Below are 22,451 nucleotides of genomic sequence, written 5' to 3'. Positions count from 1 at the left end.
AAGAAGATCACTTACTGCCCTTCCCCATGACTTCAGCTACATTTGTCTGCAGCCCTAAATAGTACTGGCTTCTCCTTCTCCTTCGCCCACCCACCATTCCTCATCCCTCAGCCCTGGGTCAGCCAGTGGTAAGTCAAGGGCAAGTACGAAACAAATTGACAGTCCGCCCCTCCTGCCCCAGGTCTCTCTTAGTGCTAATTTTTTCCAGCTTTCTCCCTACTGTTTGCATATTTGTATCTGGGATTCTTGTCTCACAGATGTATTTGTTTGTCCAGTTCCGGGCTGGACTTTGTTAAGTTCCTGTCTCTTCCCACCAAGGAAGGATCTTTAAATTTGGAAAGTTCTGTCCTGGAATCTTTGCTGCTGTCCACCAACACCTCCTGTTCCGGAATCCATACATGGCTTGGAAAGGAGGTTGGAGAGAGGTGAAGCTCTGCTCTCCAAAGGTTCAGTCTGCAAGTAACCAGCCAGTCCCCTCCACCACACACACCAATATTGGTGACCAACGTTGCAGCTGCTACGATCACTCCTCCTGGCCTCTGGCCATTTCTCCGGCAGGGAACTGGCTGCAGTGCCTCCCAAAATAATCTGTCCACATCACAAATTGAAATTTACAAGGAGTCCTATCACATTTTTCCTAAAATACCAAACGTATAACATCTACAGAACTCCTTTCATCCTATTATTGAGTAATTCTGCAAATAGAAAAAGAATAACGGAAAAGAAAACCAACCCATCCTCCACCCACCCACTGAGGTTTCAAAATTTACTCTTTAGTTTGTCTGCAGGACTGGCCTACTGGCCAGGCCTGCCTCTCTCCCTACAGAGGCCTTTGCACTTTCCCCTTTGTGATCCCAGTTCTGTTTTCCATGGTGCTCTGGTGCATATAGCAGAGATCATGTTTGATTAGAGCTCCAAACATTCACCATGCTCTTGAAAATTTATGACACCTCCAGGTTTCCACACTCCCCACCAGCTAGGGTCTTGTTGCCTAATGTATTTATCCATTAGGTATTCTCTGAAATGTGGCACTCAAGGCGTGGCCTGTGGGTCTGGGGGTGTGAGTGTGGGCCTCTGAAAAGGTGGCTGCAAATTGCACTGACTCCCGAGCTCTCCCTTGTGACATCTGTGGGGTTCCAAGTTCTTTTGTTCTAATCCTTTTAGCTAAGAAAATAAAATACAGCAGTTTTAGAGGAGAGAAAGCACAATGAATCCAGTCTCTACCATTTCACAAATTCGGAAATTTGGGGAATTTCTGTTCTCTGGAATGTCAGTGGACCAAGCTGACAAATGGATTGTTCTCTGCCATCTGGGTAGTTGGCATCCTGGGGACATAATTGGTATCTGATTCTACTGTTTTGACAAGTACTGAAACTATGCAGATCAAATCCTATTATAGCATCCTCCAAGGCCTGTCCATATATATATATCATGTTGAATTTTGCTGCGTTAAAGGCTTTATGAAAGAGGCCAATTGCTTTGAGTTCTTGCTGCTGCCCAGAGAGTTTCTAGGAGAGCAGGGAGGGTCCCCTGAGAAGCTAGACTCCTGGTGCTGCTTACCCTCATGGGCAGACCTACGAGGCCTTCAGAGGAGCAGCACATGCCAGCCACACTTTCCAGCCCACGAGAGAGAGAGACAGAGAGATGGAGAAACAGCCAGAGAGATTAAACGCGAGGCATTCAGACCCTGGGCTCCATCGTCACACCCCAGTTACCTGGAGCAGAGTTTAACAGGCTATTCCCTGACCCAGAATGTGTCCCAAGTATTCTGGTCTAAATTCCATGGGTTACCTAATTTTCTTATGCTTAACTAGAAATCCCAAACTCATCCCAAGCTGGAACTCTAGATTCTGGGCCTGTGTGAGGCCTGGTGACTGGTGAGCACCTCTGGCCTGGAGCGACCCCCAACTTTCTAGTTTGGATCCTAAATCTTGCCTGTCTCTTCCAACTTGACAGCTTTCCACCTTGTCCTCAGGACTCAAGGCGCCCATGCAAATCCAGACTGTCCAGGGCTCCCAGGCCTGAGGCTGCCTCAGTTCAGTGACCTGGAACTGGTTATTTTTGATGAAGGCCTTAAGTTGTGTCATATCTTTCCTGTATTCCAGCCCAAACTGTTGTTTTTAGAAGCTCAGTGACAAAGAATACACAACTGGAGAAAAGTATCTCCTTTCTTCATGTTTTATAATTTCCAAATTAAAAATTGCAAGTCACAGTTCCAGTGAGGTATCTTGGCCTCTTGACAGGGACACACACACATACACACACACACACGCGCGCACACACACACACACACACACACACACACACTGTCCATTGTGAGATGCAGTAGAAAAAATGCAAATGTTTCTAGATGTCTAGAAACCTGGGTTCCACTACTGGCAGTACCTTGCTGGGTGAACTTGGGAAAATCACTTCACCTCTCTGGGCCCAGGCATTCTCTTTCAACTTTACTATATAAGCCTGTGAAACCCAAGAAGTTATAGCCTTGCCAACCTGACCACTCATTTAGCCTAAAAGCATGATCATGATTTGCATAAAATCACTCTTACAGTCCCTGTAACAGTGAATTTGTGTGTCAACTTGAAAGGCATGGGTTGTTGTTTTTTTTTTTTTTTTTGGACAGGTTTTATTCATTGAATGCCCCTTTACACAGTATTTCTTATGTGCCAGACACCACTCCAAGTGCCTTAGAAATATTTGACTCATTAACTCCTTATAACAATTGAAGGGTGCTTCTAGATGAGATTAACATTTAAATTTGAGTAAGCAGATTGCCCTCCATAATATAGGTGGGCCACATCCAATCACTTGAAGGCCTGCATAGAACAAAAAGAGCTGCCTCCCCAAGTAAGAGGGAATTCTTCAGCAGACTGCCTTCAGAATTCATCTGCACCATCAGTTCTTCCTGGGTCTCCAGCCTGCAAGCCCACACTGCAGATTTTGGACTTGCCAGCCTCCATAATTGCCTGAGCCAATTCCTTACAAAGATCTCTTTCTATATAGACACATCTTATTTGTTCTGTTTCTCTGTAGAAGGCTGACAAACACAGTCCCCAAGGACTGAGCATCTGCCATGTACTTAGCCCCATGGCAGTCACTGAGACAAATTGTTCTGCCACCAATAAGCACAGCACCTAGTTGGAAAGACAAGACTAACTTGGATAAAATAATTCATAGCAACATACACAAGTGGCAAAGGGTATGGGCTAGTTGCTGGTGCTATGGTTCAGAGGAGGGTTCAGAGGGAAAGTCAAGAAGGAGACGGCACTTAGTCTCTAGGGCAGTTGGAATTTCCCAAGGGAAAGAGAAAAGAAAGGGTGGCTCAAAGATGGTGACATACTTGGTATGTCTCCTCCCCCTGGCTCTCCCATCTCCATGAATGCCATCACCACCCACACAGATGCCCAAGTAAAATGGGCCTCATCCTTATCTCTACCAAAGCCTCACTAAGCACTCCAGCAGTCCACTTTCCCTCGTAGTCAATCATCTATCTTTAGACCCTGCTCCTAAATATTAATGAACCATTCCTATGCTCTCCATACCCAAAGCTACCTTCCTAGCCCAGGCTGCCATCTTTGCTCTCCTGGGCCACCAATATACCCTTATATGTTTACCCTTTCTTTAGTCTTGCTCCTCCAATCCCTTGCTCCCCACAAAGCAGAGTGATCCTTCAAAAGTGAACAGCAACTCATGCCTCTCCCTGCTTATAACTCTTCAGTAGCTCTCCATGTCCTACAGAATAAAATCCAAATCTAGTATAGCTTCACCATGCTGTGCTCTCGGCACTGCTGTGTCTCCATCCTCATCTCTTGCTGCTAGCCCTCTTATACCTACTAAACTTCCAGGTCCTCAATAGTGCCATCATTTTTCCCACCCCAAGGCCTTTGCACATGCTATCCCTTCTGCCAGAACTCTTTCTCTCTTTCTTTGGTTAATTTCTACTTTCTTTGGGTCTCAGTGCTTCTATTTTCCAGGAGGAAGCCTCCTCTAACTTCTGCAGACTTGTTTGGGTGTTTCTCCAGCAGCTCCCTGTACTCCCTCTCTCAAAGCACTTATCACAAGTGCTACTGACAAATTTTCTGTCTTCCCAACTAGACCTTAAGCTTTAAGAGTCTGGGTCCAACTCACATCCCCAGAAATTACGAAAGTACTGAAGTGTGCATGATAGACTTAAATATTCTAATTATAATAGGTTGGTCCTGTACCCTGAAAATACAGCAGTGAACAAGACAGGCTTGCCCTCATAGAGCTCACACTCTGAGGACAACAAACAAGTGAATAACGCATAAATGCAATTAGAGTTGTGAAGAGGGTCAGAAAAGAAAGAACTAGAGGGCTGTCCTAGAACATATAGGGGGAGGTAGAGCTGAACACCTACTTTAGACATTGAGTGGTCAGGGAAGGCTTCTTTGAGAAGCTGACCTTGAGCAGGGACTTGAAGAATAAAAACGAGCCAGTCGTGCAATGACCAGGGCAGTGGAGTGTGTAGGCAGGAAAAATCCTGGTATATTCTAGGGATGTCAGAAAGTTAAGATGGCTGAGCAAAGAGGGTAAATAACATATTCTTCATAGTATCAAGCTTACTGCACCAGAAACTTAGACCACAGCCACTTTGTCACCTGCAGGATGAGTCACTTTCGAGGAGTGGTTTCGTTCCCTCCAGTGGGAATGGCATTTGGTAACAGAGGAGCCCTTACGGCAATGCCTTTTCTATAAAACTTTTCAAAGTCCTAAGGTCCTGCCTTTCAAGCCCAAATTCCAATTCAGTGAGGTGAACCTGTTCTTATTAAAAATGTTCCATAAGCTAAAATTAATTAACAATCAGCAAGGGAAAAGGAATGAGATTTTTCATGGTCCTTTTTTGCCTGGATGGGGAAAGGCTGGGATGGGGAGAAGACAGGACTTCTAGTGTCCTTCTAATCATCAAATTAGGATGTGTCTCTTTGCGAAGATAGGCCCTGAAGGTATCCTTGGGATGAACATATCTCTTTCCAAAGATTAAATTTAGGGACCTCCTATAAAGTTATGGCGTCCCCAGCCACGTCCACTGTATTCCAAGGTCAAGTTTATACCTATGTACCAGATCTGGAATGTGCCTTGTCATTTGCTCCTGGTTTGGCTCCACTCTTTCCCTGCCCTAGAACAATACCCACGATACATTAACTGTGAGTAACTGTGGATAACAGCAAGGATGCTGGATTCAAGGACTGCTTACCTGTCCTTCTAGACAACCTGTTCGCTTGTTCCACCACCGGAATCTGAACTCCCTCCCTCTATAACCCTCTTCCTCCAGCCCTCAGAGACAGTCCATATTCCTAGCTTAGGCAATGCATTCTTGCTGCCCTGACACATACCACCAGAGTGGGCCAAGCAAGCTATTGAGAGAGCCAAGCTACCCACCCAACACTTGGCTTTGGCTGAGGGCATCAAGCCAGGCCATGGTGTCATAGTAGCTAAGGGTCCTTGATAAGCCACATCAGCTCAACTCTTAAAATGTATCATGGCCTGTTGATGAAGTTGATGAGGGTTACATCAGACTGTATCCCTCCAGAGCCCAGATTGAATGACTTTTAATTAGAACAAATCAGATGTTTAACCCTCTCTTCCCTGTGGAGGCAGCTGCTGGATTCAAATCTGGAACGGGTTCAGTGGGCACAAGTTTGTTGGTTACAGGATACATCATAACATCATGAGAACTTCCCCATATGGAAAGGTCTCTAAGGAAGTTTTGGGGTTCAATTCCGTCACTTCTAAATCACCACTGATTCTGAATTATTTTGAACCAATGTTCAGTATCAATGCCTTAAATGAATAGGATTCATTCATTCATTCAAAAGTGTATTTAGGGTTGTCTTTTGGTCTTGTTTATGGTTTCCTTTGCTGTGCAAAAGCTTTTAATTTTCATTAGGTCCCATTTGTTTATTTTTATTTCCCTTTCTCTAGGAGGTGGGTCAAAAAGGATCTTGCTGTGGGGCTTCCCTGGTGGCGCAGTGGTTGAGAGTCCGCCTGCCGATGCAGGGGACACGGGTTCATGCCCCGGTCCAGGAAAATCCCACATGCCGCGGAGCGGCTGGGCCTGTGAGCCATGGCCGCTAAGTCTGCGCGTCTGGAGCCTGTGCTCTGCAATGGGAGAGGCCACAACAGTGAGAGGCCTGCGTACTGCAAAAAAAAAAAAAAAAAAAAAGGATCTTGCTGTGATTTATGTCATAGAGTGTTCTGCCTATGTTTTCCTCTAAGAGTTTCATAGTTTCTGGCCTTAATTTAGGGCTTTAATCCATTTTGAGCTTATTTTTGTGTATGGTGTTAGGGAGTGTTCTAATCTCATACTTTTACATGTAGCTGTCTAGTTTTCCCAGCACCACTTATTGAAGAGGCTGTCTTTTCTCCACTGTATATTCTTGCCTCCTTTATCAAAGATAAGGTGACCATATGTGCATGGGTTTATCTCTGGGCTTTCTATCCTGTTCCATTGATCAATATTTCTGTTTTTGTGCCAGTACCATACTGTCCGGATTACTGTAGCCCCTCAGAATGGGAGAAAATATTTGCAAATGAAGCAACTGACAAAGGATTAATCTCCAAAATTTACAAGCAGCTCATGCAGCTCAATAACAAAAAAACAAAAAACCCAATCCAAAAATGGGCAGAAGACCTAAATAGACATTTCTCCAAAGAAGATATACAGATTGCCAACAAACACATGACAGAATGCTCAACATCATTAATCAGTAGAGAAATGCAAATCAAAACTACAATGAGATATCATCTCACACCGGTCAGAATGGCCATCATCAAAAAATCTAGAAACAATAAATGCTGGAGAGGGTGTGGAGAAAAGGGAACACTCTTGCACTGCTGGTGGGAATGTGAATTGGTACAGCCACTATGAAGAACACTATGGAGGTTCCTTAAAAAACTACAAATAGAACTACCATATGACCCAGCAATCCCACTACCGGGCATATACCCTGAGAAAACCATAATTCAAAAAGAGTCATGTACCAAAATGTTCATTGCAGCTCTATTTACAATAGCCAGGAGATGGAAGCAACCTAAGTGTCCATCATCGGATGAATGGATAAAGAAGATGTGGCACATATATACAATGGAATATTACTCAGCCATAAAAGGAAATGAAATTGAGTTATTTGTAGTGAGGTGGATGGACCTAGAGTCTGTCATACAGAGTGAAGTAAGTCAGAAAGAGACTAAGACAAATACCGTATGCTAACACATATATATGGAATCTAAGAAGAAAAAAAAGTCATGAAGAACCTGGGGGTAAGACAGGAATAAAGACACAGACCTACTAGAGAATGGACTTGAGGACATGGGGAGGGGTACGGATAAGCTGGGACGAAGTGAGAGAGTTGCATTTGACATATATACACTACCAAACGTAAAATAGATAGCTAGTGGGAAGCAGCCGCATAGCACAGGGAGATCAGCTCGGTGCTTTGTCACCACCTAGAGTAAGGGCATAGGGAAGGTGGGAGGGAGGGAGATGCAAGAGGGAAGAGATATGGGAACATATATATATGTATAACTGATGCAGTTTGTTATAAAGCAGAAACTAACACACCATTGTAAAGCAATTATACCGCAATAAAGATGTTTTAAAAAAAAGCAGAAACTAACACACTATTGTAAAGCAATTATACTCCAATAAAGATGTTACCAAAAAAAAAAGTGTATTTAGCATCTCCTGTGTGTTCTAGGTGTGCAGGATAATGAGATGAAGGGAACATGTTCCCTTCCTTCAAAGAGCTCCATAAAGGGCGATGCATATATTTGTTTCTCTTGAGAAGGTGCCTGAAAGACCACCATATGAACCTTCCAAAGTCAATAACTACCAACAATGTCATCGTGAGCTAGAATGAGCACTCTATCTGCAGGGACAAAGATGATGCTGCTGGTGGCTAACCATCTCTGGGTTAGTAAGTTATGGTAAATCAGACAAATGTTTGTCCTCCTCCACAATTTCTCATGTGTCATAGACAGTTAATAGTTGACAAATAGAATGAAATAGAGCTACAGGATCTAGAGTCCCTACAAGACATTACTTTTTTATTATGATCATGTATTGTAATATTAACATTAATAACTAAATTTGGGTGCTTACTAAGTACAAGGAATAGTTCTAAGTGTTCTATGTGCGTTATCTCATTTAATTCTAACAACCCCAAGAGGTAAATATTGCCTTTCCCCTATTTTCATCCTGACTTTACAGATGCAGAAACTGAGGCTCAGATTGACTTGTGTACCTCATTCGCTGCAAAGATTTCCAGAGGCTTCAGCTGAGAAATGCTGACCTGGTTCAAGTTCCTCTCTTTTTTTTTTTTTTTTTTTTTTTTTTTTTTCGCGGTACGTGGGCCCCTCACTGTTGTGGCCTCTACCGCTGCGGAGCACAGGCTCTGGACACGCAGGCTTCGCGGCCATGGCTCACAGGCCCAGCCGCTCTGCGGCACGTGGGATCTTCCCACACCGGGGCACGAACCCACGTCCCCTGCATCAGCAGGCGGACTCTCAACCACTGCGCCACCAGGGAAGCCCTCAAGTTCCTCTCTTTATGAAGCACATTCGTCCAGGCTTTATCTCTTCTAGTCAGAGGCTAATATTACTTTGTCAAGAGATGGCCAAAACCCACAGGTCCCCAATTATGAGATCATTTAGTCATTCAACAAATATCTATTTTGAATCCCCATGTGTTGAGAATACAATGGTAAACAAACACAGGCTCTGCTCTCAGGAGGATTTCAACCTGGTAGAGTAGATTTTTAAATGAGCAGAAATAAGATAGAAAACTATGAGCAGGCACTGAACCCACTGGGCTTCAGCAGCGCAGGGTCCAGTCTGAGACTGGCCCTTCAGGTCTCCCACCTCAAACTACTGCAGCTGGACCCCTGAGTTCCAGGCCCTTAGTACAGCTCACACCCTGGAACTGTGCCCTTCTGTGACCAACTTCATTCCACAAGCACCCATGTCATCAGCATCATGGGCAAAACAACACCAAAAACTTACTCTGTGAAGCTCAGTGGAACTAAAGACATAGAGAAAACACCCAGTAGGGATGGCCAGGAGAAGTACCAGATCCTGAAGTACAACTGCTAGGAACTCATAAAGAATCACTAGAAAGAGGAACCCAAGAAAGAATTCACCTAGATGATCAGAAATTGAGCAATAAGGAATTGGAAGAGAACTATGGTCCAAATGAGATACAGTGCTGTCCAGCATGAGAGCTGAAGAGCTCTTGGTTCAGGACAGCCCCAGTACACTCAGGCCTTTCAAAGAAACATGAGGGATTGTCAAATTTCTCAGTAGATGATGTGGGGCTTCCCCATCCTTCTATGGACAGGAGCTGTCCCATGCTGGCTTGCATTTGGAATTCAGTACTCCAATGATAAGTGTGCATGCTTAGATAGTGTGTACTTGGGTTCTGTGCTTGCTCTGGTTGGGGTGATATTTGCTTATTTCCAATAAGTGAAAAGCACCAACATCATGTTAAGATTCAGTAAATTATTCCTCTCCAAGTTTTTGTCATCTGGGATGCAAGGGAGAGTACAATCCCTGAAGAGCAGCTAATGGTCCGGAACATGGTGGAGATTAAGGGTGGAGACCAAATTCCTAGGGATATCAGGTGGCTGGCTTCTCAGTGAGCTAAAACAGATAATTTGTCTCTCACTAGGAGGTCTGAGCCCCACTCCTGTTCCCGTGACTTTACTCATGGCAATCCCCTTGAAACAAAGAACCCTGGCTTCTCTTCTACAACTTATTTTAAAGGTGTGGCAACTGGCACAATCACCAACACAGACAGATTGCCTCAATGGCTTCAGGAATTGGCAATAGGAAGACAGCCATTGCCACTGAGATTGAGCACTTCGTTTGTTTGTATTGTGGCAGAAGTGACCACTTCACCAGCATCCTTTTCTTTATTATCACAGTGTCCATGAAGTATGCCCTGGACTCCACCACCTTCTTCATTGGTGTCACTGTGGCCCATGAACCTGAGGACCTCCTGGTGATTGTCACTGTCACTCCATTAATGACAGAAAAACAAGTGGCCAAGAACTGCCTGGAGATGAACCTGGAAGCAGTGAAGACCTCAGTTCTGCCTCTCTCATTTGCTCTGACAAGATCAACCCTCAGACTCACAACAGAACCCATGTGCGGTGTGACAAGCAGATCTATGTGGCTGACACATGACGAACAGAAAAACCAACTCCTTGCCTGAAGCTCTGGAATCTGGGCCTCCTTATTCAAGATAATAACACTGCATAACCAAGTTGAGTTCAAACAAGGACACGAGAAACCATCATGGAGAAAGTTGTGGTTGGAGGTCATTTTCAGAGGTCATTTTGGGGGATGTGATAGAAATTAGGAAATGAGACTGCAAAGTGCCTGGAATCCCTTTTGATTCTACCAACAAATTTCAGCCCCCATACATGAGATGGATGACCCCAGTGACAGATGCTGCCTCACGATGATGCAGGGGCCCCTGAGAAGATCCTAGAGAAGTGCAGCACCATCATTATTGATGTCCTAGAGCAGCCTCGGGTCGAGAGCACAGCTAAGGCCTTCCACACCATGTACGTGGAGTTAGGGGTTCCGGAGGAGCCCCATTCTGGGTTTCTGTCACCTCTTCCTGCCAGCAATCAAGTTCCCAGAAGCCTACTCATTTGACAGATGTCATGACCTTTCCCACCTCCAGTTTCTGATTTGTGGGCTCTTGTCAAGGACTGATCCCCTTCGGTCCACTGTGCCTGAGGTACTTACCAAATACCAGAGTGCTGGGGTCAAGGTTGTTATGGTCACAAGTGATCATCCCTTCACAGCCAACACTATTGCCAGGTATCATTTCAGCCAACAGTGAGATAGATGGTGAAAGACATTGAAAAAGCCTCAACCTTGCTATGGAGCAAGTACACAAATAGGGTAAAGCCACTGTGATGTCCAGGATGGAGCTGAAGGACATAAATCAAGAGCACCTTGGATGAGCTCTTAACCAAGTACTTGGAAACCACCTTTGCTCAGACATCCCTCCAGCAGAAGCCAATCACTGATGTGGGCTGTCAGAGACAGATGCACTTGTTCCCGTGACAGAGGATGGACCTAACGCTTCTCCAGCTCTAAAGAATGCAGGTGTTGGGATTGCCATGAGGATAGCAGGTTCTAATGGATCCAAAAATGCAGGCCACACAGTCTTACTGGATGACAGTGATGTCTTTGCATCTCTAACCACAGGGTAGAGGAAGGCCACCTAATCTTTGACAACCTAAAGAAGATTATTGCTTATACTCTGACCCAGAACATTGCCAAGCTTTGCATTTTTTTGATTTACACTATTGTCGGGCTTTCCCTGATCACTGGAATCATTACTATCTCGTTCATCAAATTGGGCACAGACTTAACTCCCTTATTGCTCTATCCTATGGGAAAGCTGAAAGTGTCATTTTGAACCAGAAACCCCACCATAAGAAAATTGACAGATTGGTGAACAAGTCACTTGCCATGTAGTCCTGCCAACACACTGGCCTCATGCAAGCCCAGGAGCTTTCGTTGTCTATGTCACCATGTATGCACAGAGGAGATTTAGGTCCAGCACTCTCATTAACCTCTGGAGCAATGGAGGAATAACAGCATGAACGACAGGGACGATTGCTATGGACAAGAATGGACGAGGTATCAGAGGAAATACCTATAATGTACAGGCTACGCAGCTGCTCTCACTGGCATCATGAACTACCAAATAGCATATCTGATCATGAAGAAGACCTGGAGCAATTTCATCTTCCAACAAGGTCTTTCCAGAAATAAAGCCATCTGGCTAGGGATTGTCTCACAGCTTATCATAGCAGTAATTCTCTCCTATGGCACTGGAAGTGTCACAGCCCTAGATTTCACCAGGCTCCTGGCTCAGGATTGGTTTGTAGATATGCCACATCCATATTCTGCTTTGGGTGTATAATGAGGTGTGAAAACTTTTTATCAGACTTTACTGTGGAACCTGTTGGGATAATATATCACTAACACCATCTTTTTGCCCAAGTGTCCCCACTTCACATTGGTGATGATCTTCAATTCTCTTGTGTAACAACGACATCATCCAAATTTATACCAGAGAAAGACAAAAACTATATGAAAGGCACTCAATTGATGTTTTGTACTTTACAGCTGAGATTTGACTATTTATGTATAAATTTTATCTCTATCTCCGGTTTTTAAATATGTAAATTTCAAGGTGATGATGTAGAGAAGAAACACTTATTTGTATATACATAGATTTCCAAGATATTAAGTAATCTTGTGTAACTCAGATATCTGCTGGGGTCTCCCTGCTTTTAAGCTCTAGGTAGGATTTCTCATACCTCTATTGTACATCCTGTTGAAGATCAATGCCTTTCTCAAGATGTCTATGAGTTCCTGGGGAAACTGTCCACTTTGCTCAAAAATCCAGCTCAAGGTTTGCAGGAAATGGAGAAGGGGGCAAGGTTACATCATGAGAACATGGACATGCCCCACTTTGAGTCTCAGATGTTGCCAGAGCGTGCTTTCCCTGCCATGTCACCCCTCACCCCCAACTCTCAGCATCTCACTGGTCCATCCATTTTTGCCTCACCTCTTCTCCTCCCTCCCAGATGGCCCTTCACCCCTACTACTGGAACGCCAGTTGGACTTCTTCCAATTCCTGCTCCAAATCCAAACTCCAAGTCCACTTTGCATATCCTAACTCAAGGGGCTGTACTGAACAAAAGGGTCTTTCATTCACCAGGAAGCCATATTGGTTTGAAATAGTAATATCTATTTCTTGTAAAACATTTGCAAAGCACTTTCCAGCACCAACGTTATGCCAATCATGTTTCATGCTTTCAACTTAGGTTTATTCATGTGTTGAACAACATCTATGTTGACAGGCCCAGAGAGACCTCATTTTAAAGTAAAAGGGAGATCAGCTCGGTGCTTTGTGACTGCCTGGAGGAGTGGGATAGGGAGGGTGGGAGGGAGGGAGACGCAAGAGGGAAGAGATATGGAAACATATGTATATGTATAACTGATTCACTTTGTTATAAAGCAGAAACTAACACACCATTGTAAAGCAATTATACTCCAATAAAGATGTAAAAAAAAGTAAAATAAAATAAAAAATAAAGTAAAAGACATTTTAGAAAACAAACTAAGATAGAAAGTTTTAAGTGACATAAGAAAGATCCAGGAATCAGATTATCTGTAAGTGATTTTTTTTTTTTAATATATAGTGAACTTTTTTTAAAATTTATTTATGGATGCATTGGGTCTTCATTGCTGTGTGCGGGCTGCCTCTAGTTGCAGCAAGCGGGGGCTACTCTTCGTTTCGGTACGTGGGCTTCTCATTGCAGTGGCTTCTCTTGTTGCAGAGCACGGGCTCTAGGCATGCGGGCTTCAGTAGTTGTGGCACATGGGCTTAGTTGCTCCGCAGCATGTGGGATCTTCCCAGACCAGGGCTCGAACCCGTGTCCCCTACATTAGCAGGCAGATTCTTAACCACTGCACCACCAGGGAAGTCCCTGTAAGTGACTTCTAATGTCCCTTCTCAATCCTAATTTTCCGTGATTCTAGGTCATGTACCATGATGTCCAGTCAGGGATATAGAAGAGGCTTCAAGGAGCAGGTGCCTCTCGGCTGGACTTAAAGAAGAGACAGTGTCAAGATAAAAGAGACAATGTTTTAAGAGAAGTTTAACAGATCCCATTTTCCTTTGAATGAATCAGAAAGCTTTACAAGAAATCAATATTGAGATTTTGAAGTTTCTGAGACAGTCTCAATTATCTTTGAAGTTTCTGAGACAGTCTCAATTATCTTTTACTCTTTATTACTTGCAAAATTAGAAGATTTTACTTCCTATCTTTCCATCCTTCTTTCTTTTAAACAACATTGATTGAGGACCTTTTATGTTTCAGGCAGTGTGCTAGGCGCTGGAAATGCAAAGGTGGAGCCACCAGAGGAAGGAGTTCAAGTTCAATGGGTGAAATAAACAAAGAAACAAATGTAACTCAGGTTCAGACTGATAGTTCCTGCATCCCTGCCACAGTCTCTGGCCTCTACCCCTCAAGTTTAGGCACAATATTCAGCCTTTCTCTAGTCTACTCATCCCTAAGTCCATAATGTGAGTTTAATAACTTACTTTACATTAAACCTTCCAGGAGTTAGGAGCACCCTCCAGGTCTCTTCCATATCCTGGCTTCTCTCTCACCTCTTTCTACTCTTTTCTCTCCTCTCTCCCCTCCCAGGAACAACACAAATCCCCCTCCTTGTCCTACACGCACGAGTTCTGAAGTCCTCTTTTGTTACTTGAGCATACCCTTGGGTGTCACCCTGCACCCATAGTGACTCAAAATATTTCTTCCAAATACACACAGGACCCTCTCCAGGAAAGAATTTTGAAGAGGGAGGAAAGGGGGTCTCCATCTGTGCTCAGACAACATTGCTGTGCTCAGAATGGGGTCGGTCTTGTCCAATAAAGACAGAAGAGGCAGCCTGGGTGGTAAAGACTAAGAGGAATTCTGATCCATAAAGTGTATTTCTAATTCTCAGTGAGACCATTCCAGAAATGTAGGGAGTTGGCCCCTGGACTCACCAACATTTGGGTTATATTTCAACCTTGATTGAGCACCAGAATTGCACACACAGTGCCAACTCCCAGGTGCTTTGAGGAGGGCTGGGTACACTACGCCTCTCTGTTTTCGTTTTTGGGTCTTTTCCCCACGTGTCTGGGGTGTTTCTTCCATTAAAACCAGGACTTTTCCTCCTTCTAAGCCTCTACCCCAAATCCAGCCTAAGCTGATACTCCTAGGAGATGCTAAATTCACTTTGAGGCCAAAAAGTAAAAATAATTTATTCGAAAACATGCCAATAACTCCATGGAAAACTTTCAGGGGTAGTATCATTTCACTCCAGATTCTCTGATGGGAAGGAGATTTTTTGCTCAGTAATGACGTGGCAAGGACAGGTTGTTCCTGCATAGGAAGCAAAGATGGGTCCAGGGCTGTCCCTCTTCCGGGGCTGCTGGTGTGGGTGCCTCTGCTTGTCCTTTGCTGAGCCACCTCTCCCTCTCTTTTTTTCTATTTTCTTCTCTCATCCAGGGTCCACGTCTTAGTTCAGGGCTCCAGATGAAGTCTTCTCAACAGACATGGCCTTCTTGCTAAGCCAGCCTGGATAGAAGAGTCCAGAAAAACATGACCATTGTCTTCAAGTAGCTGAAGCCCTGTCACCAGAAGAGGCATTAGATTTGCTCAGCTCAGCAGAAGAGGAGAAGAATGGGGACAATACACAGAAGATGCTAGAGGCAAAAACATCTTCACTATAATAATAAAAAAAAAAGGTTTTAGTCAAAATTAGAATTGAACTATCACAAACATCTGAAGTTAGGTATACTCCTCCAAGCCCAAAATTTATTTACAACACTAATTTGCATAGAGTGTTAGAATATTCTGGGGTAAGAACTTGAGCCGTAGAAAAACTTGGTGTTCAGACATAGAAAAGGGCATGCTGAATTTGGGGTGTGCGTGAAGCACATGCCAAGAGAAGCTAAATTTGAAAGGAAGAAGCAAAGGAGAATCTGCAACGAGGGTAGAAAAACCCTGGAGTGCTGGACATCGCCCCAGGGTCTGGGTGTCAAGGGTGAGAGTGGAGGTACTGGGAATAGCATGGTGGTGGCCTTGCTTTAATCTGCCTCAGTCCCAGGCACCCTGGTGACATGTGTATAAAGAGTAAAGTGTCTTGTGTAAACATTAAAAAAGCCATGAGATTTAAGGACACAAGCAATTCTTCAGAGAGAACCGCAAAAGAGTAGACAACCAAGAAAAAGAAACCATTCATCTTGGCAGGAAAAAAAGAATTACAATCAAGAAGCTTGGGGCTTCCCTGGTGGCGCAGCGGTTGAGAGTCCGCCTGCCGATGCAGGGGACACGGGTTCGTGCCCTGGTCCGGGAAGATCCCACATGCCGCGGAGCGGCTGGGCCCGTGAGCCATGGCTGATGAGCCTGTGCGTCCGGAGCCTGTGCTCCGCAACGGGAGAGGCCACAACAGTGAGAGGCCCGCGTACCGCAAAAAAAAAAAAAGAAGCTTGGAGCACAGGGAGCACATCAGCAGCCTGGGGTGGAAAGGCCTTGACAGACTTCAGACCAAATGCAGCTTCAGAGATAGAGCCCCGGACAGAGCTGCTGGAACATCAGAATTATTGGCCCATCAGAGAGTAGAGAGTAGTGGCCAGGTTTTGGCAGCGGCTCCGTGAATTCAGGCCCTCGTGGACGGGAGCCCTTGTAGATTTCCAGAGCAGCGGTCCTCTCATTACCATTCTCACCATGAGGACCAAGCTTCTGCAGCCACACAGATGGAGGCCATCCAGTGATTCAATTTTGTATCTGTATCTTTTTTTAATATTATCCTTAAGTCAGACTTAAAATTTAGCTTTTTAAGATGTACAATTTAATAAATGTTCACAAGCGCATAAACTTGTAAAATCGCCTGCATAGTCAAGATACAGAGCGTTTCCATCCCCCGAAACATCCCCTCATGCCTCTGTGAAGTCAGTACCTCGCTTGCGTCCCCAGCCCCTGACAACCACCCATGTCTTTTGTCCCAATATATGTATACGTTCTGTCTGTTGTCTCTTCCAGGATGTCATATAAATGAAATCATAGCATATGTAGCCTTTGAGTGTGATTTCTTTCCCTTAGGTAAGGCTCTTGGGATTTATTCATGACATTGTACCTATCAGTCCTATGTTCTTTTTTTCTTGCTATGCTAGTACTATCCCAGGTGTGGGCACACCACAGTTTGTTTATCCATCTGCCAATCGGTGGACTACTGTTGTTGATGTTTCGTTGTTTCCAGTTTTGGATGATGAAGAATGAAGCATTCGCCTACAACTTTTAGTGTGGACAAATGTTGTCGTTGGGGAAATACCTAAGAGTGGGACCACTGGGCCCTATGGTAAGCATAAATGTAACTTTATAAGAAATGGCCAACCTGTATTCCCAAGTGGCTAGACCATTTGGCATTCCCAAAGGGTCCCAAAGTGTTTGACCCTTATGGTGGCCTCATTTGCATCTAAAGGAACTCAGGCTGAGAATACTGAAGTTCTACTTCTATTGACCAGAAGTCAGAATGTCCAGAAGCAGAATTCACAGGCCCTGAAAATGTGAATTCCCTTTCACTGTGCGTATTGGGCAGGAGCTGGGCAACGGCTTGTGAGGGATGCAGTAAGGGCTAGGCCCTCTGACTTTCCGGATCTCTCCCTACTCTGGAATCTGTGATCCTATGAATAGGAGCATCACCCGGGCCAGCATTCAAAGACGTCACCCACCCACATTTCTTACACTTGACTCACTAGACAAACATGTGTCTTGATGTTTGACATCTTTATCAGTTTGACTGACGTGTTTCCCTGAGTTGATATTTTTCATGCAATCGATTGGATCTCTTGGCAGTTTTTGCAAAGAGGGAATGAATTAATGGACCACCCACATCTTGCTTTATTCTGTTGACCTGTTTGGGACCGTAGCTATTTCACTCAAAATCTCTATGCTCTAGCTTCTGCACCTGGGGCTAACAGCACCCAGCGCGCAGAATCCCACAGATCACACCAAGCACAGGGATAACTGAGCAGTGATGTTGGTATTCATGACTAGAAAGACCACTTCTACTCTGTCCTCTTTGCTGTGGGTTCTGGAACCCATCAGACCTGAATTTGGATTCTGACTCTGTTCCCAGCTATGTGACCCTGAGTAAGTCGCTTAACCTCTCTGAATCTTGGTACTGTAAAATGGACGTTCATTCTCTGCAGAGGGTTAGAGTTAATGTACATAAAGCACTTTGCATGCCTGGTGTGGAGTCCACCCTCTGGGGAGCATTATTTTTGTTTTGACTGTCCTTGAAACTTCTCTCCCTGTCACCACTACTTAAGGGGACTGTGGTCATCTCAGGCTAGTACAATGGGGAGACTGGGGCCATGAGATAGCACGAGTCGTAAAGCAGAAGGCAGGGTTGGGAGTGGGGAAAGTGGCAGACAGGGCTGGACTGGTCCAACGTGCTGACCCATCAGCAAGCATTGAAGATTTTGTCCCTCGTGGTGAAGTTTGCCCCAGGTTCCAAATCTGCAACCATTTCCTATCACTGTCTCTGAGCTCCTGGCTCAGGACATCTTTCTGGGTAATGGCTTTACATTTCTTCCCAGGGCTCCTTGACTCCTCCCAACCATATGGGGCCTTTGGGAGAGTTCCCCCAAATTCTCTGGGGACACCAGAACCACTGATGGTGGCTAAAAGGGCAACTGCACAGTTCTAAAATGCTCTTACAACCCTGAGATATAAGTGAATCTGACCGAGCCCTGCTGACCAGTCTTCATCAGAGAAATCAGAAACCTTTAATACCTGTAAATTTTGTTTTTAAAGAGAATTCCCTAGACCAGGCCTCCATCATCTCCGAGAACACAGGAAAGACCGAGTGAACATGCCCCTCACCTTGAGAAATATCTGTAAACAGTCCTCTAAACCAACACAGCCAATTTCTCACCTCCCATCTCCACCCCCGGTTCCTCCCTTGGCATCCCTCTGCCCAACCACCTCTACTTTTCTGAGGTTTGGAAGACAAATTAATCCATTTCCTCTCCCAGCCAAGCGGTAGACCAGGACAATGGATTCCAGCCAAGAGCTGTACACAGAAGAAGCCAAGAGCTGGGTGAGCAGTGGACATCTCTCTTCCCTGATCCTGACCTGTCCTGGATCTGGGGGAAGATGGAGATCGTGAGTCTGCCCAGAGCACCATGGGGAAAAGCACTCCTGACTTGAAGTGAAAATATGTCCACCTGGATCCCAGTCTCAACATTTCTGAGTCATGTAAATTTGGGCAAGTGACAACTTCTTCTAGACTCTTTGTTCAGACCCTTCGTCTATAAAATGAGGGTAATGACAACTCCCTCGCAAGAGTGTTTGGGGATTAGAGATTATATGTATAAAGCATCTGGTGCGTAGTAGGTGCTTAATAAACCATAGATCCTCCTGTTGTTATTGTCTTTCTTCTTGTGGTAAGAATTAAACAAGACAATCCATTTGAAATTCTAGCACCAATTTCACCAGATTCTCAGATGTACACCTGGAAGGAAGGGTGAGGGCTGGGCTCTCTCTCCTGTCTCTATTGCCTGAAGAGGGGCAGAAACATTCTTTGCTTCTCATCAGCTCTGTCCTTGGAGGGCAGCCTCAAAGTGATGGATGAGTTAGAACTGAAATTGTTTGAATGTCACTTTTCAGCTACTTGACTTTAGAAACATCTTATTCAGGGGGAAGTTAAGGCAGGTGGCTGAGTTTTCATAACCATTATTAATTCTGGGTTACAGACATCATTTTTCTGGGCTCTTCACATGTTCCCTCACCCTCCCACACCCACCCCAAACTGTAGAAAATCAGGAGTTGGCCTTGGACACCGTGTTCTGCGTCTGCTTGCAATCCACAGGCAATACCTGTTTGTGGGACAAACAGAGGAATCCGGTTTCCAAGGCTGTCAATCTGGAAGCCAATCCACTTGCTAAAATGATTGAAAATGGCGTCTCAACAACCTGCAGCTAAGCACAAAGGCCTCGGCCTCCAGAGAAGCTCTCACATTACAAAACTTGACAGAAACCACTTGCATGGAGGCTTGGACAGACAAGGACCAGGTCACTTTGTTCCCGCTGCAGAAATCTGGATGGGAGACAGACTTGTGTCCAGATCCCAGCCTCAGATACCACCCCAGGCAGCAGACTGGCCCGGCAGAACTGGCTGCTTTTCCTGAATCAGCCACCTCCCTCTTCCCCAACTCCCCACTGCATCTCTGTTTCCAATCACCACATTAGAAATCCAGCTCAGCTCCCCGTCGGGTCACCAGGAGTCGGCCCCAGTAGAACAGCATGCTTTGAGTGCAAAATAGGGGGAAAGGGCAAGATGGTAGCAAGAGCTTAGATGGATCTCAGGGAACGCCATCTCCCTCTGCCCCACGTTCTAGGGTCAGGATCATAAGAACCCAGGTCCTTGGCGACTCCCTGATGGTCTCCAGATGGACGAGGAGGGACAGACCATAGCAGAATGCAGGGGGACACTTGAAAGGAGACTCAGATATGGGAGTCACTGAAGTGGACATGCTTTCAGACCACTGAGGATGCCTTTTAGACCAAACCGTCACAAACAAGAAAACAAAACTGGAAGGAGCAGGCTGACGAGAGTGTTGACCCTCTGAAATCAGACACGCCTGACGCACACTCCACCACATAATTCCCAGGAACACGATCCAATACATCTGCTGATGAAGGCGGTTTGAGTTGGGATTCTGTCACTTGCAAACACGAAAGCTCCAGCTATACTCTAAGTCACTTTCCAAAGTCACAGTGTGAGTTAGAAAAATCTAGCCTGTTAACTGAGCAACTCTAGGCTTGTCTGATCCAAAGTCATGACTTTTTTTTTCTGTTTTCCATATTGCCTTCCATGTCCATCTTTCCCAATGCCAAGTTCATCAGCTTCTCCATCAGGGGCAGGGGGAAGAAAAATTAAGTTCAAGTATTTTGTTTAATAACCAACTGCCAAGAATTGCTCTAGTGTTGGGACTATAATGAGAGGACCACATCGAAAGACATAGGTGGGGCTTCCCTGGTGGCGCAGTGGTTGAGAGTCCGCCTGCAGATGCAGGGGATGTGGGTTCGTGCCCCGGTCCAGGAAGATCCTACATGCTGCAGAGCGGCTGGGCCTGTGAGCCATGGCCGCTGAGCCTGCGCGTCCGGAGCCTGTGCTCTGCAACAGGAGAGGCCGCAACAGTGAGAGGCCCGCGTACCACAAAAAAAAAAAAAAAAAAAAGTAACTACTGTTCCATGCCTACCGCTCTCCCAGATCTGATGAGAGAGCAGACTAAACAGAGGTCTGAAAAGCTAACAGCCCCACATAAATGCAAGATGGTATTATTCAAGGAGGTGGAGCTGATATATCTCTGGTTGAATCATCTTTTTGCTATAGTCTGGGTGGAATCTGGGACTGAATGATACATGGCTGATTTCTATAAATCTTTGTTTGGTCAGTAGCGGTGACAAGTTAAGATTAGCCTATCTCTGTTACATAAACCCTCTCAACAACCAGGAAAACCCCAGGAATCCTAAAACTCACAGCTCAAAATACCTAGACTCTCCAAAGCCCACCTTACAATTGGGGCATAGGATAGAATCAGGGCCTCCAGTGACAAGTCGTCCCAGCGGGACACCTGGAAGGAAGGAAGAAAAGGGTTATGATATATTCTCATTTGGGAATGCAAGTTTCTGTTCTTGAAAAGATTAACATCTTCAAGAATATACCAGTCCAGGTTCTTGGTTACAAATTATAGAAATGAGCTAAAGGTGATTCTGCTTGTTTCATCCTCAGGAAAGAAGTTAATGGAACAACATTGGGTAACTCAAAGAATCAACAGGAAGGACAGATAATCCCGCTCTTCAGGGAGAATAACCAAGTTTATGCCTCAGAAACCATCTGCTTAAGGTGCCATTCTTACTGTCACTTGTCCTGGGACACCACCACCATTGCACCACCACCATTGCACTATCACTACCACTAGACCCTGGACTCTGGGAGTCACCACCACCAGAACGAGTTCTACACTGTCCCTGCTTCTTTCTGTCAAGCTTCTTGAGACTTTAGTCCTCCAGTGGGAGCACTGAACATTGCATAACCTCCAGGGTCACAGGGGAATAGGGTTCTGATTCTTTGAGCTTCCTATGGGGGGACAAGAGCCACGCTTCATACCTAAGACTCACACAGTGGTAAATTCTCCTAGCAGAGGAGAGGGTTGGGATGAAAAGCAGCCAGGGTGGTAACTAGTGTTCCCTCCCTGTGTGTCTTCTTGTTAATCACTCTACATCTCTGCAAAGCTACAACCAAACCAGTCCTGCCAGGACCACCTCTTTCCTTCTGAAAAATAAATTCTCCAGGAGAGAAAATTCCACTGGATACTGATTGCCATGTCTCATGATTTTCTTCCTGGTGTCTTCTTCTGTTCTCTTCTGCAGATGGAGACTGCAAGTAAGGAACACACCACCAGCAGCAATCCTTCACTGGGGTCCATCCAATCTCCTCTGGCAATTTAGAGGACCACTGCTCAGTTGGGTCCATGCCACCCAACCCCCAGTTGTATCTTATGCTATCCTGTTAGCTTACCCTAATCCTTCAAATTTCTCACCCCAACCTCTCAGCTTGCTGTCCCATCCTGCTCTTCTCCTGCACATAGCCAAGCCCTAAATGAAACCCAGAATTTAACAAGTGCTCTGATAATGAATTCACACATTGGTGTGAGGCCAGGATTGCAGGGGAGAAAGGGTCCGGTCTCACGCCAGCCCAGAAACCCCACACCAGTGTATCTTCCTGTTTTTAACAAAATCGCTCTGCCTTCTCTAGAGAACATGCCTACCC

General features: G+C 45.1%; 2 pseudogenes across 2 annotated transcripts in view; both read left to right on the top strand.

Annotated features, from left to right (window-relative positions):
- Window positions 1-9,324: 9,324 nt before the first annotated feature.
- Window positions 9,325-10,203, top strand: LOC309824981 (potassium-transporting ATPase alpha chain 2-like; annotated as a pseudogene). Its single transcript has one exon. The product of its transcript is annotated as a potassium-transporting ATPase alpha chain 2-like (transcript).
- The window catches only part of LOC309824980 (potassium-transporting ATPase alpha chain 2-like), an 85,432-nt pseudogene continuing 73,180 nt past the window's right edge, over window positions 10,200-22,451 (top strand). The window contains exons 1-2 of the transcript in view: window positions 10,200-10,246; window positions 10,337-12,006. The product of the transcript in view is annotated as a potassium-transporting ATPase alpha chain 2-like (transcript). The remainder of the gene's footprint in view (window positions 10,247-10,336; window positions 12,007-22,451) is intronic.

This window comes from Grampus griseus (genome assembly GCF_964374135.1).
Source record: "Grampus griseus genome assembly, chromosome: 7".
NCBI classification, from domain to species: Eukaryota; Metazoa; Chordata; class Mammalia; order Artiodactyla; family Delphinidae; genus Grampus; species Grampus griseus.
The sequence above is the reverse complement of the archived record's forward strand: the minus strand, read 5'-3'. Positions and strand labels throughout refer to the sequence as shown.